The sequence below is a fragment of the Pseudorca crassidens genome, chromosome 8 (genome assembly GCF_039906515.1).
Source record: "Pseudorca crassidens isolate mPseCra1 chromosome 8, mPseCra1.hap1, whole genome shotgun sequence".
Lineage (NCBI taxonomy): Eukaryota > Metazoa > Chordata > Mammalia > Artiodactyla > Delphinidae > Pseudorca > Pseudorca crassidens.
In genome coordinates this window covers 63,569,177-63,583,808 of record NC_090303.1, presented here as the reverse complement: position 1 = coordinate 63,583,808, position 14,632 = coordinate 63,569,177, and the positions used below count along the sequence as shown (strand labels likewise).

Below are 14,632 nucleotides of genomic sequence, written 5' to 3'. Positions count from 1 at the left end.
CTATACACCTTAAACTTATACAATGCTCTATGTCAATTATATCTCAAGAAAACTGGAAGAAAAAATTAAAAAACTCAATGAACACTTACAGTGGGTGAATTTAATTATATGTAAATTACACCTCAATAAAGTTGAATTTTTTTAAAGAAAAAAAACCTGAGGTTTCTCCCAAAGAGCATCAGAGTGTTGTGTAATTTCTGATTATCAAAAAATTTTTGCTGGTATAACCCGTTCTATTTTCACTCTCTTATAATTATATATTTCAAGTGGCCAGTACTGATACATACGTATATGAGTTTGATAAGAATATAAAATATTTCCATTTAAATATGTAAGAGAAAGAAATTTTGATATAATCCATTAGAAGATAATTAAATATGCTTTCTTAACCATATGCGTGTTGCTAGGCCTGAAGGCCTCTTCCATCCTTGTCAAGGGGAGTGCTAACCTTCTCTCCTTTCATACAACACTAAATATGCTTTCTATGAAGTGGTATGAGACACTTTGTACATATAAATACATGAACTGATGACTGCTGACATAAAATAAAGTCAATGCCAATAAAACCATAATTCTTTTAAAATTTCTTTTCTACAACCTAAAGTTAACAGTACAGGCATACTCATTAGCATAATAAATAACTATGCATATAAGGAATTCAAATCACAATTATGCCCTTCATGAAATATGAATCTAAGACTCTTCATGAGTTATTCATCTATGTCTGACAGAATAAAAAAGGTTAATAAAATGTTTGACCTGAACAAACAAATAAATGTTCCACAAACAAATTCCCACCATCCACAGAAGAGAAGACAGGATTACTGAGACTAAATTAAATTCCCACAAAATTGAAAACACTTTTTTCAGGCCATAGTTTTAATCCACTCCTATAACAAATGCATTATGGTCAAAAAAAAATTTTTAAGCAGCCAAACTTAACATTTTTTAAATTTCCCATAGGCAAAGTGTTCAGGCTGTGAAGCAGTATGCCTTTGTCCCTTCTAACTGAGTCACTTGTTTTCAATTGCTTCATTAATCCCTCAGTCAGTCAGTCATTCAACCAACGTTCATTGAATACCAACTGCCATGCTTGAAGAAACTGAACAGCGTGGTCCCTATGTGAAAAGAAGAAATGCCCATTCTTTTTTTTCAGTTTTATTGAAGTATAATTGACAAATAAAATTGTATATATTTAAAGTATACAATGGGATGATTTGATATACATACACTTCATGAAATGATTATCACAACCAGATTTAACACATACATCACCTTACATGGTTGCCATTGTGTGTGTGTGTGTGTGTGTGTGTGTGTGTGTGTGTGTGAGATAAGAATGCTTAAGGTCTACTCTCTTGGCAAATTTCAAGTATACAACACAGTATTATTAACTATAGTCACCATGCTGTACATTAGATCCCCAGAGCTGATTAATCTTATAACTGAAGCCTTGTGCCATTTGACCAGAATCTCTCCATCTCCCTCACTCCTAATAACCACTATTCTAGTCTCTAAGATGCCCATTCTGTAAGCCAACTCCCCAGAGAAAAATCTCAGCTGGAGAAGGTATTCTCCCCAGACTTGAAACTAAAGTGTCCCTAAAGACTACACATCATAGGACCCCAGTCCTAGCCACAGAAAGAGCCTAGATTGGGGAACTAAGGCCTATTAGAATTCACGCTGGAAGACAAATGACTTGTTTCTGTGCTACATGGCATTCTGAATGAAACTCACCTAATACTGCTATTCAGTTTAGCTTGTTTTTAAGAAACCAAACATTGTAGACTCACTGGGCTTCTAGGAACTAGTGAATTTCACTACATATCTGAGTATCACTTGGGAGGTTCAAATGGCTTAAAGATGAGTTTGCCAAAACTCAAGGTACTGTATTAATTCATTTTCATATTGCTAAAGGTAAAGCAATACTTCTAGTCAAAACTGGATTTCCTGAACTCAAATGTGACATAATCTTGAAAGACTTTTTCAAAATAAATGTGAATTCTCATGAAATATATACAAGCTGGAAGAAAGATATGTATTGGGGGGGAATAACACAAGAAAGGTGACAAGAATATCCTTAAAAGCAACACATAACTATTGCTTGATTTTTCTAAAGTATTTTTAAATTATAGCACTTAAAAATGGGCAAAAGTAACCTAGACAAGAATTATTCTAATTTTAACAAAACTTCATTTAATTTTTCATAAAGACTAGTTTTTAGACATAAGTAATTAAGGAGTAAAAAAGGAAAGAATTAAGATGAATAATCAATCCAAAGTTACTCTAAGGATATGAATTTGTTGATTAAGAGTAAAGAATTCACTATCTAAATTCTATTCTAGCAAACACAAATTCTGTTTGATATAAGTGGCAAAAAAGCAACAAATAAAATTTATGAGATCTGCCTTTAGGCAGACACCAATGAATAAAAATTATTTTATAATATTTTGTTATTTAAATAGAAATTTATTTTGCTTAACTATTTTTAATTTTTTAAACTACAAAAGTCAAATATTTGCTGGACCGAAACTGGCACAAATAATTATTATTATAACTATTTTCTTTAAAGTAATTTTTGTGTAGAAAACAGTAACACATATCCATTTCTGGCAGAGACTAATAGTCTGGGGAAAAAAGAAATAAAACAAATGCATAGGTTTAGTGGATCACATACACTATATCCTTTACTTAAAAAGTAATTCATTTCAATGATACATAAAGAAATCCCTATGTTTAATTCTAAATCATGAAAATTTTTCTACACCACCTCAAATAAGGGAAATTTGTTCTAATCTTAGAGTACATCATTCCTGGGCATTACTTCTATCATACCACTACACCACACACACCAAAAAATAAAAAATAAAATAGCAAATCTTTCAACAAACTATAACTTTGATTCTTGTAATCTTCTTTCCATAAAACTATGCAATACGTTCTAAATTTTGCCATTTTTATATGGTGATGCTTTAATGGTTGCAGTAGTTGTGGTGATGTCAGTTACACTAAAGAACAACAGATGGGCAGGAGGGAAGAACAAAGCAGTTCCTACCATCTGGAAGCCTATAGAAATTTTAAAAAGCGGCAAGATAACTTTTTTATCTCCATCTGCCCATTACTTCCAATGTGATTGTGTTTTAATTTTTCATATTTTTCTGCTGAACTTTAAGTACTCTGAAAATTGTTTCCATAGAAACTGTTCCTGCTGCTTGATCACTCACACACTAGCTCCATGCTGCATTCACACAGTATGGGCATAGCTGAGGCTTTGCAAAGTAGAGAATTTTTTTTCCAACTACAGATCTTGAAAGATGTCATATATGCTTTCTCCATCATTAACAAAGTTTTTTTAAAAGAAGGGAAATGTAGAATTTTTATACTCCTAAATGTTCAGAGTTATTGCAAAATTCATTGCTAAAGGTAAATTGTTATATGGTCCAAATCAGAATAATTTTCCTTCCAAGAAAAGTTTTTAACTGTTCAATTAATATGAACTGTTCCTACTCATTTGAAATATGAAGGTAACAAGATGGGATAAGAAGAGAGAAATTTGCTGTTGGAAATAAGTATAAGTGAGAGATAAAAGGTATTATTTTTTTCACTGTATTTTGATAACTGAATACTAGTAATTTCTAATTTACAAACCATAACTTTTCTTTTAAATAAAAAGAAAAAAGGAATAATTTTCTACGCTGTTCTCCTTAATTAAAATACTTAATAATTTATCTTTCACTTTTTATTCATTCCAAAATATTTATATCTATATTAATACATCTAAACTATTTTAGATTTAAATGAAAGAGCCTTGGCAGCATCACTGTTTTTCCAAAGACTGAAGTTGATTTCCAGAATACCTTAGGCTTCCTAAATGTTATTTAAAGAACATATCCAGATTCTTCCACCCCTCAGTTCCACACTCCAAAAGTAATCACTTTTGTTTTAGACTTCTACCTTCTGGTTTTTCCAATGTTTATCATTTTAATTTCAAACAATATACTGTCATTAGATTGAATATTGGATAGCACTAATATGAAAGGGAAGCAATTGTTCTAGAGAAAAGAAAGGTATGAGAGTTTTTTAGCAGAAACAAAAAGAGTTGGGACTTTGACTTCTAGTAGCATGGTAGACTAAATATTCTGAAGGGCCCTATCACTTTCTGCTTTTCTATGTTGGAACATTAAACCATTTATGCTATAATTAGTTGTTTACATGTTTGATTATGAGCTCCGGCATATTACTGATCTTTCTATGCCTCAGTTTTATCACCTATAAAATGGGAATGGTAATAATATTAATAATAGGAGCAATTCTTAGAAGAATTAAATAAATTACTATGTATAAAGCACTTAGAATACTGCCTGGTGCAGAGTAAGTGAAATAAATATTAGTTATTATTATCATATGGACTCTTGGAACAGTGTTATGGTGAAAAAACACATTACTAATTAGACAATCAATGTATGCTCTAAAACATCTTCATAATATGTAATACATGCTATCTACAAATATTAAAATACTCTCACTCTAAAAACATTGGAAAATTAAAGATGACTTTTTGATGAACTACAAGGGGAAAAAAGTATAATAAATCTTTCTTTCTGCACTAAGCAAAGTTTTCACATAGCCAAGGCTTATCAAGATTTGAACGTAAGTTCTAATTAGAACATATGTTCTACATTAATGAATTAATGTTCAATAATGGCATTCTGTCACTTAATTAAAACAAAAACACTTTAACTTTGAATTAGTACAGTTTTCTCTACAGTTTTAAATATTACACACTCAAAACAAATTATATGGGCATCTGAATCTTTTTTTAGCATATCAATAAAGCAGGTAGTAACTCTGTTTCTATTTTACACTTATTTTAAATAGTAAACTGCATTTCAGTGAACAAAAGTTAGTAGACTTTATCTACAGGCAGAAAAACCACTGAATACAGATCCCCATTTTAGAATATGTGGGAACCCTCCTATCTATTCAGTGATAGATTCCGTGTGTCACAGAGGTCAGATAATTGAGAGATAAAGCCCTATTTTAGCAGGCAAAATTTCATTTACTTACCAGTTTCAAGTTAAAGTTATAAAGAGGACTTAAATGATAACATGATTGCTTGACTATATTATATTTTTCAAGCCCTTTTTTTGGTAATTTTATTTAGTATTCCAGTCTGATGGTGAAATAATGCACCATCACTCTCCCCAATCTGTTTTTTAAAGATGTAGGGAGTTAGTGAAGATTTCTAAACTACTAAACACTTCAGAAGTTTTGAATGAGTTACTAATGTAGTTCTTTTTAGAATTTAAGAGCCTAATGATACAAAGATGCCAGTACACACCAGGCAATAAATATGTACTGCTATATTCTTGTATTTCCTTTCAGATAACAGTTGATTCTAATTTTAAGGCATCCAACTTTAGCTTATAGAGTAAGATTTATATATTTACATACACCCTTTTTTATTTTGGCAATATCCCAGATATGCACTCCAATGCTAGTTCAAAAGTGTAGACCATATACCGGTGAACAAGTTAAAAGAACTAAGTTCATTAAAAGTTCCAAAGTTATTAGTAGCAGAATATAACCTAATATTACCTCAAAAAATAACTTTGTTTCTCTTTTATATTCTCCAGTAAGCAACTTAGAAAATGTAACTTTTTTTATCTTGGAAATATAAATATTTTTTAATAATTTAGAAATAAATTTAAAGCCTCATTCTATCTTTGAAACCAGAGTATTTCAAGTGAGGAGGGAAAATGTAAAATTATATATTTCCAAGAAAGATGCACATATTTCCAAGAAAGATGAAAGCAAAGTCACCAACCTGATACAAATAATCTCCAAGACCAAAGGGCCAAGGAGCTATGCATTTATTAAAAGACAAAACTCACCCTAACTAGTGAAAAGCAAAACACTTTTCTGCTGCTACCACTCTATTGAACAACTAACTCCTCTGCCAGCCCCCTCATCCACTATGAAATTAACTCTCATATCAGTATGGGACAGAGAATCAGAAACCAAAACACAAGGCTTTTCCATATAGATTATTTTTTTTGAGACTGAGCACTTCCTTTTAAGAGAAGTTCACAGCCTCAATGACAGTATGTCTAAAGAAATTTTGCAGTGGAAATACATGGTAATAAGACAAATTCTACCATTAAAATATTTAATTTATAAAACACAAAAGAATAAACCCAACTAGCATTCTAAGTGCAACTCCTTATCTTTGGCTGTAGAGTGTTTCTAAAACCTCTGGCAGACAAATTAAACAGATTTGCTATGGAATGTGCCAAAGTCAAACAATCTGCAACTGTAATTACTATTAAACTTTTCATGAGAATGGAGGATGCTGTGTTTTACATTACTACATAAAAAATAAAATGATAATGAAAACATGAGACCACAGCAAAAGATTTCTAACTTTCATAAGGAAAGTTTTTCTAAGGATTATAACCTCAACTGATAAATAACAATAAAGACATGGCTTTTTAATTTATTTATAAGATTACTGCAAGTCTTTTCCATGTGAATAAAATACTTATCTAAGGAGCAATACTACAGTTCATAAAGCAGCATATTGATAGGCCATAGGTCAACCATGGTTTAGCTACATGGTTATAAGGACTTTACAAGCACAATTCTTGTTCAAACGATATAAAATCCAATCAACATAAAATCTAGAAATCACCTCTTTAAAGACCTTGACCATACACAATAGAAATACTGTATATGCATACAATTAATGATGACCATCAAAAGTAAAGCAATTCATTTTACTCCCAAAATTTTTCAATAGAATTGACATAAACAATTTGTCTAAATCATGGTTACTGAGGTATCAACAATAAGAGAAAGAAAAAAAAAAAACAAATATGATAAATTCTGTTCTTCCTTCTCTTCCTTCCCCCATATCTCCTTACATTAAGTTATAATCTATTGTGTTACACTAGCAGGCCCACCATGTCCCAAACTGAAACTCCCCTTTTCTGATGAGGGTTCTCTCGCCCTATTTATATTTATATTTATTTATCACATAATATATTATATAATATTAATATTTCTGGTTAACAACCCAATTATCATCTTATGCCACTTAAGTCGCAATGGGTTTCTTTAAAACTGATTTATCACTATTAATACAGAAAAGATATTTTTTACTTCCCAAATAAAAGGAAAAAGCAAAACAAACAGTAAACAAGCAAATAAAAAATAGGGGAAGGAATTAGACTTCTCAGGAAAAACTAATAGTGAAAACACTGAAAATCAGTAAGCTTCATCACAGTAAAATGAGCTAAATTAAGCTTAATTTAATTACAATGCCAAAAGCACCAATTACAATCAACTACAAAATTTCTAAAACTCACCAAAAGAATACAAATGCTACATTATGGTGAGAAAAATGGAAGGTTATGAAAACAATCAAATTAATGTCAAAACCCACTATGTTATACTTTATGAGGGTATGCAAATTCTTTCAATTGATCTAGAATTCATCTATAATGAACACTGCACGAAACAAGACCAGATATGAACCAGTCAGAAAGTACAGTGGGATACCCAATTACTAAAGACAGTGATATATTCTGTGTAAAATTTAGAGCTCAGCCACATTTCAAGGACCATATCTTTCTAAAAAGGTTGCCATTTTATTTTTTAATTTTTTTCCCAAAAAACTCACTATTCTGCTCAATCTCTAGCCTGAACCAAAATTATTTTTGGAAATTAAATGGTAGTCAGAACTGGAAAAAAGCCAATTTCTCCAAAAGAATCCCTAAATTCAGTAGTATTCAAATCTAATTTCCAACTAGATTTTTCTCTGCAATTTAATGATATGATCCTAAGGCTCTTCTGAAATGTTCAATTCAATATGGCAACAGTCCTCATGCAGTCTCTCCAATAGCTAACTAAAATGGCCATGCAGGAGTTGAAAAGAGACAAAGACACAGACATGAAATCATTGGAAAAAGGGAGGAAAGTGTAGAAAACAATCCCATAAACTGTAAATTCAGAACCTAAAAGAAATTTAGACTAATTATCAGGTAGATAAAGCCAAAAACGCAGCTTTAGCTTATGCCACACCCCAGCTTCACTTCATAGAGACCAACTGAACAAAGGTAGGAAGATGTTTTATTCTTCTTCCCTAATCTCAACACCTACCCTAATCTGGTTCACAAACCCAGGTTCCATAGGAACCATAAAACTATGCTGACATCTTTTACTACTCAAACCTGACCTATTATGGAAGCAAGGTATTTTATCCCTACCCGTTGGAACCTTTCCCACTTCTGCCACTGCCCTTGGCCCCTATACACTATCTATATCCATACAGAGGTAACAAATTCTATAAAACAACTGGCTAAGTAAAGGACAGGAATTAATAGTAGCATATTATATGCTCAGAGATAGAATTCCAAAATAAACACTAAAAACAGGTTTCAAAGTAAGACATACCTGGCACAAGTACATCATGGGAATTATAGCCTGCCATGTACTACACTGGTTAATAATAGCAAAGATGCAGGAGGAGGGAGGCATGCGGAAGGGAGAAAGATATCACTTCAGTAGGCTAAAAGAATCTCCAATGGTAGACAGAGAAAATGCTGTGGAAGCACTGATACAGAACACAAAATTCAGACACTCTCCCAGAAAACAGGAAGAAAAATGACAAAGAAATAAAAATTATGAAGAACATAGTGGACATGGGGAACAGAAAATAAATAGCCAACCAAACAATATTCATTTCCCTGAAGGATGGACTATATCAAACAGAACTGAAAGAATAATCAAACATGCAATATAAGGAAGCTTTCTTCAGCAGCCAAACAAATAGTCTAAACAGATTAAATCCACCACGTTCCCAACTAAATCAAGGAAAATAATGTCATACAAATATATAGTGACAAATGTGGCATTTACAGAAAAAAAATGAAAAACATTCTTCAAGCAACCACACACAAAGAACTAGTTACTTACAACACAACAAAAATCAAGTTTTCCATAATTCTCTCCCCAGCAACAATAAACATCAACTGATAAAAAAAAAAAAAAAACGACTTCCAGCCAAAGACGGCACAGCAAAACCCCTCAAAACTCACCAAAAAACAGCAGAAAGTATGACAATAACAGTGCCCCCATCAGAAAAAGGGGAAACTGAACAAGGACATCACTACAGTCACAATCAGCAAATTTGGAGGCCGAACATCTTATTTTTTTTATTGAAGTACAGCTGATTTACAATGTTCTAGGTATACAGCAAAGTGATTCAGTTATACACATATATATATTTATGTCTATTCTTTTTCAGATTCTTTTCCATTATAGACTATTACAAGCTATTAAATAGAGTTCCGTGTGCTATACAGTAGGTCCTTGTTGTTTATCTGTTTTATTGAGGCTGAACATTTTAAATTCTGTACTGTAATAAGATAGGATGCCAAGAGCTGACACATGCTTCTCAGACCTCAAGCACAGAGGTATACAGAGTTAGGCCCTAGACTAACATAATGAGATCTAAGGGTACAGGTGGGATGCAGGAAATGGAATATAGAAAACCACAGTAATGATAACCAACAAGGACCTACTGGATAGCATAAGGAACTTTACTCAATATCTTGTAATGGGCGGGGGGTGGGGGGTGGTGGGATGAATTGGGAGATTGGGATTGACATATATACACTAATATGTATAAAATAGATAACTAATAAGAACCTGTTATATAAAAAAATAAATAAAATAAAATTCAAAAAAATATTTTAACCTATAAAGGAAAAAAATCTTAAAAAAGAATATATATAAAATATATATAATATACATATGTATAACCGATTCACTTTTCCTTACACCTGAAACTAACACAACATTATAAATCAACTATATTTCAATAAAAATTTTTTAAAAATAGAAAGATACATTAGAAGTATAAGATACATTTATCAATCAGCTAGCTTCCTAACCAATGAAGGTAAGAGGACAAGGAGCAGCCACTGATTTTTAACACCAACAGCCGGTGACTGGAGATACAGGGGGACTTCTGTTAGACTCATCCACCTCTCAAACCCTGAAAACTGAGGGAGATGGACCACCAGGGCAACGGAGAAATTAAACACAATGAGAAGGTGAAAGACTCAGGTGGTCCGAGTTCATTACTCTCTCCCATCACTTCCCACATGATTCTTAAGTAAATTGCTGCCATCATTTTAAAAATGAGCAATTGCAAAGTAATGAACAAAGGACCTTTGTGTAGAAATTGCAAATAAAGTAAAAGAGATGAGGGAGACTGGAACATAAGCAAAAAGCATTAAATATCCATAGCAAGAACTTTCTATGGAAATAAATGAAGAAATCAGACAAACAGCTACTACTGTATCAATGAAATGAAAGAAACATAATTTTTTCTTTGTTTGAAAAGCACAAACACAAACTGGAGGGATGAAAGCCACATTAGGAGCAATAACGGGGAGAGGGGGAAGATGGCGGAAGAGTAAGACGCGGAGATCACCTTTCTCCCCACAGATACATCAGAAATACATCTACACGTGGAACAGCTCCTACAGAACACCTACTGAACGCTGGCAGAAGACCTCAGACCTCCCAAAAGGCAAGAAACTCCCCAGGTACCTGGGTAGGGCAAAAGAAAAAAGAATAAACAGAGACAAAAGAATAGGAACGGGACCTGCACCAGTGGGAGGGAGCTGTGAAGGAGGAAACGTTTCCACACACTAGAAGCCCCTTCGCAGGCGGAGACTGCAGGTGCCGGAGGGGGAAAGCTTCGAAGACACGGAGGAGAGCACAGCAACAGGGGTGGGGAGGGAAAAGCGGAGAGATTACCGCACAGACGATCAGGGCCGACCAGCACTCACCAGCCTGAGAGGCTTGTCTGCTCACCCACTGGGGCGGGCGGGGCTAGGAGTCGAGGCTCGGGCTTCGGTCGGAGCGCCGGGAGAGGCCTGGCGTTGGCGGCGTGAACACAGCCTGCAGGGCGTTAGTGCACCGCGGCTAGCCGGAAGGGAGTCCGGGGAAAAGTCTGGACCTGCCGAAGAGGCAAGAGGCTTTTTCTTCCCTCTTTGTTTCCTGGTGCGCGAGGAGAGGGGATTAAGAGCACTGCTTAAAGGAGATGCAGAGACAGGCGCAAGCCACGGCTAACAGCGCGGACCCCAGAGACGGGCATGAGACGCTAAGGCTGCTGCTGCCGCCACCAAGAAGCCTGTGCACGAGCACAGGTCACTCTCCACACCTCCTTTCCCGGGAGCCTGTGCGGCCCGCTACTGCCAGGGTCCCGTGATCTAGGGACAACTTCCCTGGGAGAACGCACGGCGCGCCTCAGGCTGCTGCAAAGTCACGCCGGCCTCTGCCGCGGCAGGCTCGCCCCACATCCACACCCTTCCCTCCCCCCGGCCTGAGTGAGCCAGAGCCCCCGCATCAGCGGCTCTTTTAACCCCGTCCTGTCTGAACGAAGAACAGACGCCCTCCGGTGACCTACACGCAGAGGCAGGGCCAAATCCAAAGCTGTGCACCTGGGAGCTGTGAGAACAAAGAAGAGAAAGGGAAATCTCTTCCAGCAGCCTCAGGTGCAGCGGATTAAAGCTCCACAATCAACTTGATGTACCCTGCATCTGTGGAATACATGAATAGACAAGGAATCATCCCAAATTGAGGAGGTGGGCTTTGAGAGCAAGATTTATGATTTTTTTCCCCTTTTCCTCTTTTTGTGAGTGTGTATGTTTCTGTGTGAGATTTTGTCTGTGTAGCTTTGCTTTCACCATTTGTCCTAGGGTTCTATCCATCTGTTTTTTTTACTTTTTAAAAAATTTTTTTTCTTAATAATTATTTTTTATTTTAATAACTATCTTATTTTATCTTATTTTCTTTTATCCTCTTTCTTTCTTTCTTTCTACTTTTTCTCCCTCTTATTCTGAGCCATGTGGATGAAAGGCTCTTGGTGCTGCAGCCAGGAGTCAGTGCTGTGCCTCTGTGGGGGGCGAGCCAACTTCAGGACACTGGTCCACAAGAGACCTCCCAGCTCCACGTAATATCAAACGGCGAAAATCTCCCAGAGATCTCCATCTCAACACCAACACCCAGCTTCACTCAACAACCAGCAAGCTACAGTGCTGGACCCCCTATGCCAAACAACTAGCAAGACAGGAACACAACCCCACCCATTAGCAGAGAGGCTGCCTAAAATCATAATAAGTCCACAGACACCCCAAAACACACTACCAGACGTGGACCTGCCCACCAGAAAGACAAGATCCAGCCTCATCCACCAGAACACAGGCACTAGTCCCCTCCACCAGGAAGCCTACACAACCCACTGAACCAGCTTTAGCCACTGGGGACAGACGCCAAAAACAATGGGAACTACGAACCTGCAGTCTGCAAAAAGGAGACCCCAAACACAGTTAGATAAGCAAAATGAGAAGACAGAAAAACACACAGCAGATGAAGGAGCAAGATAAAAACCCACCAGACCTAACAAATGAAGAGGAAATAGGCAGTCTACCTGAAAAAGAATTCAGAATAATGACAGTAAAGATGATCCAAAATCTTGGAAATAGAATAGAGAAAATGCAAGCAACATTTAACAAGGACCTAGAAGAACTAAAGATGAAACCAATGGTGAACAACACAATAAATGAAATTAAAAATACTCTAGAAGGGATCAATAGCAGAATAACTGAGGCAGAAGAACGGATAAGTGACCTGGAAGATAAAATAGTGGAAATAATTACTGCAGAGCAGAATAAAGAAAAAAGAATGAAAAGAACCGAGGACAGTCTCAGAGACCTCTGGGACAACATCAAACACACCAACATTCGAATTATAGGGGTTCCAGAAGAAGAAGAGAAAAAGAAAGGGACTGAGAAAATATATGAAGAGATTATAGTTGAAAACTTCCCTAATATGGGAAAGGAAATAGTTAATCAAGTCCAGGAAGCACAGAGAGTCCCATACAGGATAAATCCAAGGAGCAATAACAAGAAAAAATAAAATAAAATAAAAACAAACATAAGAGCATGGTAGAAAGACATGGATAAAAATCACACAAATCAAAATAGAAAAAAATTGACAATTAATGAGGTGATGCTAGATTTGAAAGACAATGTAAGCTTAATATATTTATAATAATGATACTGATTAAGAAAACTGAACTGGTAGTCCAGAACCAATATTCAAAGTCTTATGGAAGAAAATTTTTCTGAAATGAACAAAAACTTGAATCTATCAAATCTCACCTTGTTCTAGAACAAACTGATACATACAAAATTAATCAACTGATGATAATGCTAGTGAATTTACAGTCTTTTAAGGATTTAAAAAAAATTAGTCAGATATGAGCATCCAGGAAGAAAAAGCAATTCATTCAATAAGAAGTTTTAAGAAAAGTTCAGCCAGCCTCAGACTTTACCACAGTAACTGTCAACACCAAATGGAGGTTCCAAAATTCTGGGGGAAGCTAAGATAACCTTCAAGTATAAAAGCAATAAACTCTCAAGATTGTAAGAAGACTTATAAGGCTTTCCTCAAATCTACCGGATGATTGAATTCAACTAACCAAGAAGTAAATCAAGATAATTCAGAAACGGTAAAAGAATTGGCAGTGAGCTTTGAGAGGATAGAATAAAGGACTAAAAATAGTGATTACTAAAATGTATGTAAATGTTTTAAACTTTGACAAAATAAATAATAGTAAGATACCAACAATGTCAGAACTTGGTGAGAAGAAGAAGAAAGCATAAGTTGCTGTTTTCCTTATCTTTTATAACAGGAGTCAATGGACACTGCCAAAAGTTGAAATACCACTTTAAAAAATTGAAAATATCAACCTTTTACTTTTTTTCTATACTTAGAGGGGTCTTTTAGAAACTGAAATACATTGTTGTGAATAAATATCTATGTAAAATTCATTTATTCCTTCCATTTTATCTATTTCTTTTTTCTCTTAGAACATAAAATAAACATATATAAAAAACATATGATTCTGCTTTGTAAATTTTATTCTGTGCCTAACTGGCATATCTGTAGACAAAAATATCAGGCTCGATGTTTAACAGGTGCTAACAAATGTCAATTCTGGATGGTAAGATTGAGGTAACTTTAAATAATGCTTGAGTTTTATCTTTTTTTTTTTTTTCCAGCCATGCCATGTGGCTTACAGGATCTTAGTTCCCCCAACCAGGGATTGAACCCAGGCCCACAGCAGTACGATAAAAATTTATCATTGTACACTATTTTTCTGTCATGTATTTTTATCAGCTATAAATTATTATTGTAAACTATTCTAATGCTTTTTTCAAGAATGTTTCTAAAATTTGCATTCACTTTTTATCTAGGCAATATGATCATACAGTGATTTTAATGTATTTTTCTATATCTGTTAAAGATTGTGAATCTTTTTATATCATGAATTATAATTTTTTAACTTATTAATTGTGCTTCATCCCTCAGTAGGCTGATTTAATGTTCCCCAGAATGGTATAGGGTGTTATATTGTATGGTAAAATAAAGAAAAGAGATATGTATGTGTATGTAACATCTAATACATGGAAGAATTCCAAGTGCAAAGAAACCACAGCTCACATACAAGAAATGGAAACCAAAGAAAACAGTATAAAATGTAGAGAATATC

The 14,632-nt window shown here is 34.7% G+C and overlaps 1 protein-coding gene and 1 non-coding gene across 4 annotated transcripts in view; both read right to left on the bottom strand.

Moving 5' to 3' along the window:
• The window catches only part of BBS9 (Bardet-Biedl syndrome 9), a 442,846-nt gene that overhangs the window by 305,980 nt on the left and 122,234 nt on the right, over window positions 1-14,632 (bottom strand). The window lies entirely within an intron of this gene.
• On the bottom strand, window positions 340-470 carry LOC137229644 (U6atac minor spliceosomal RNA). Its single transcript, XR_010945796.1, has one exon. It is a non-coding gene; the product is annotated as a U6atac minor spliceosomal RNA (small nuclear RNA).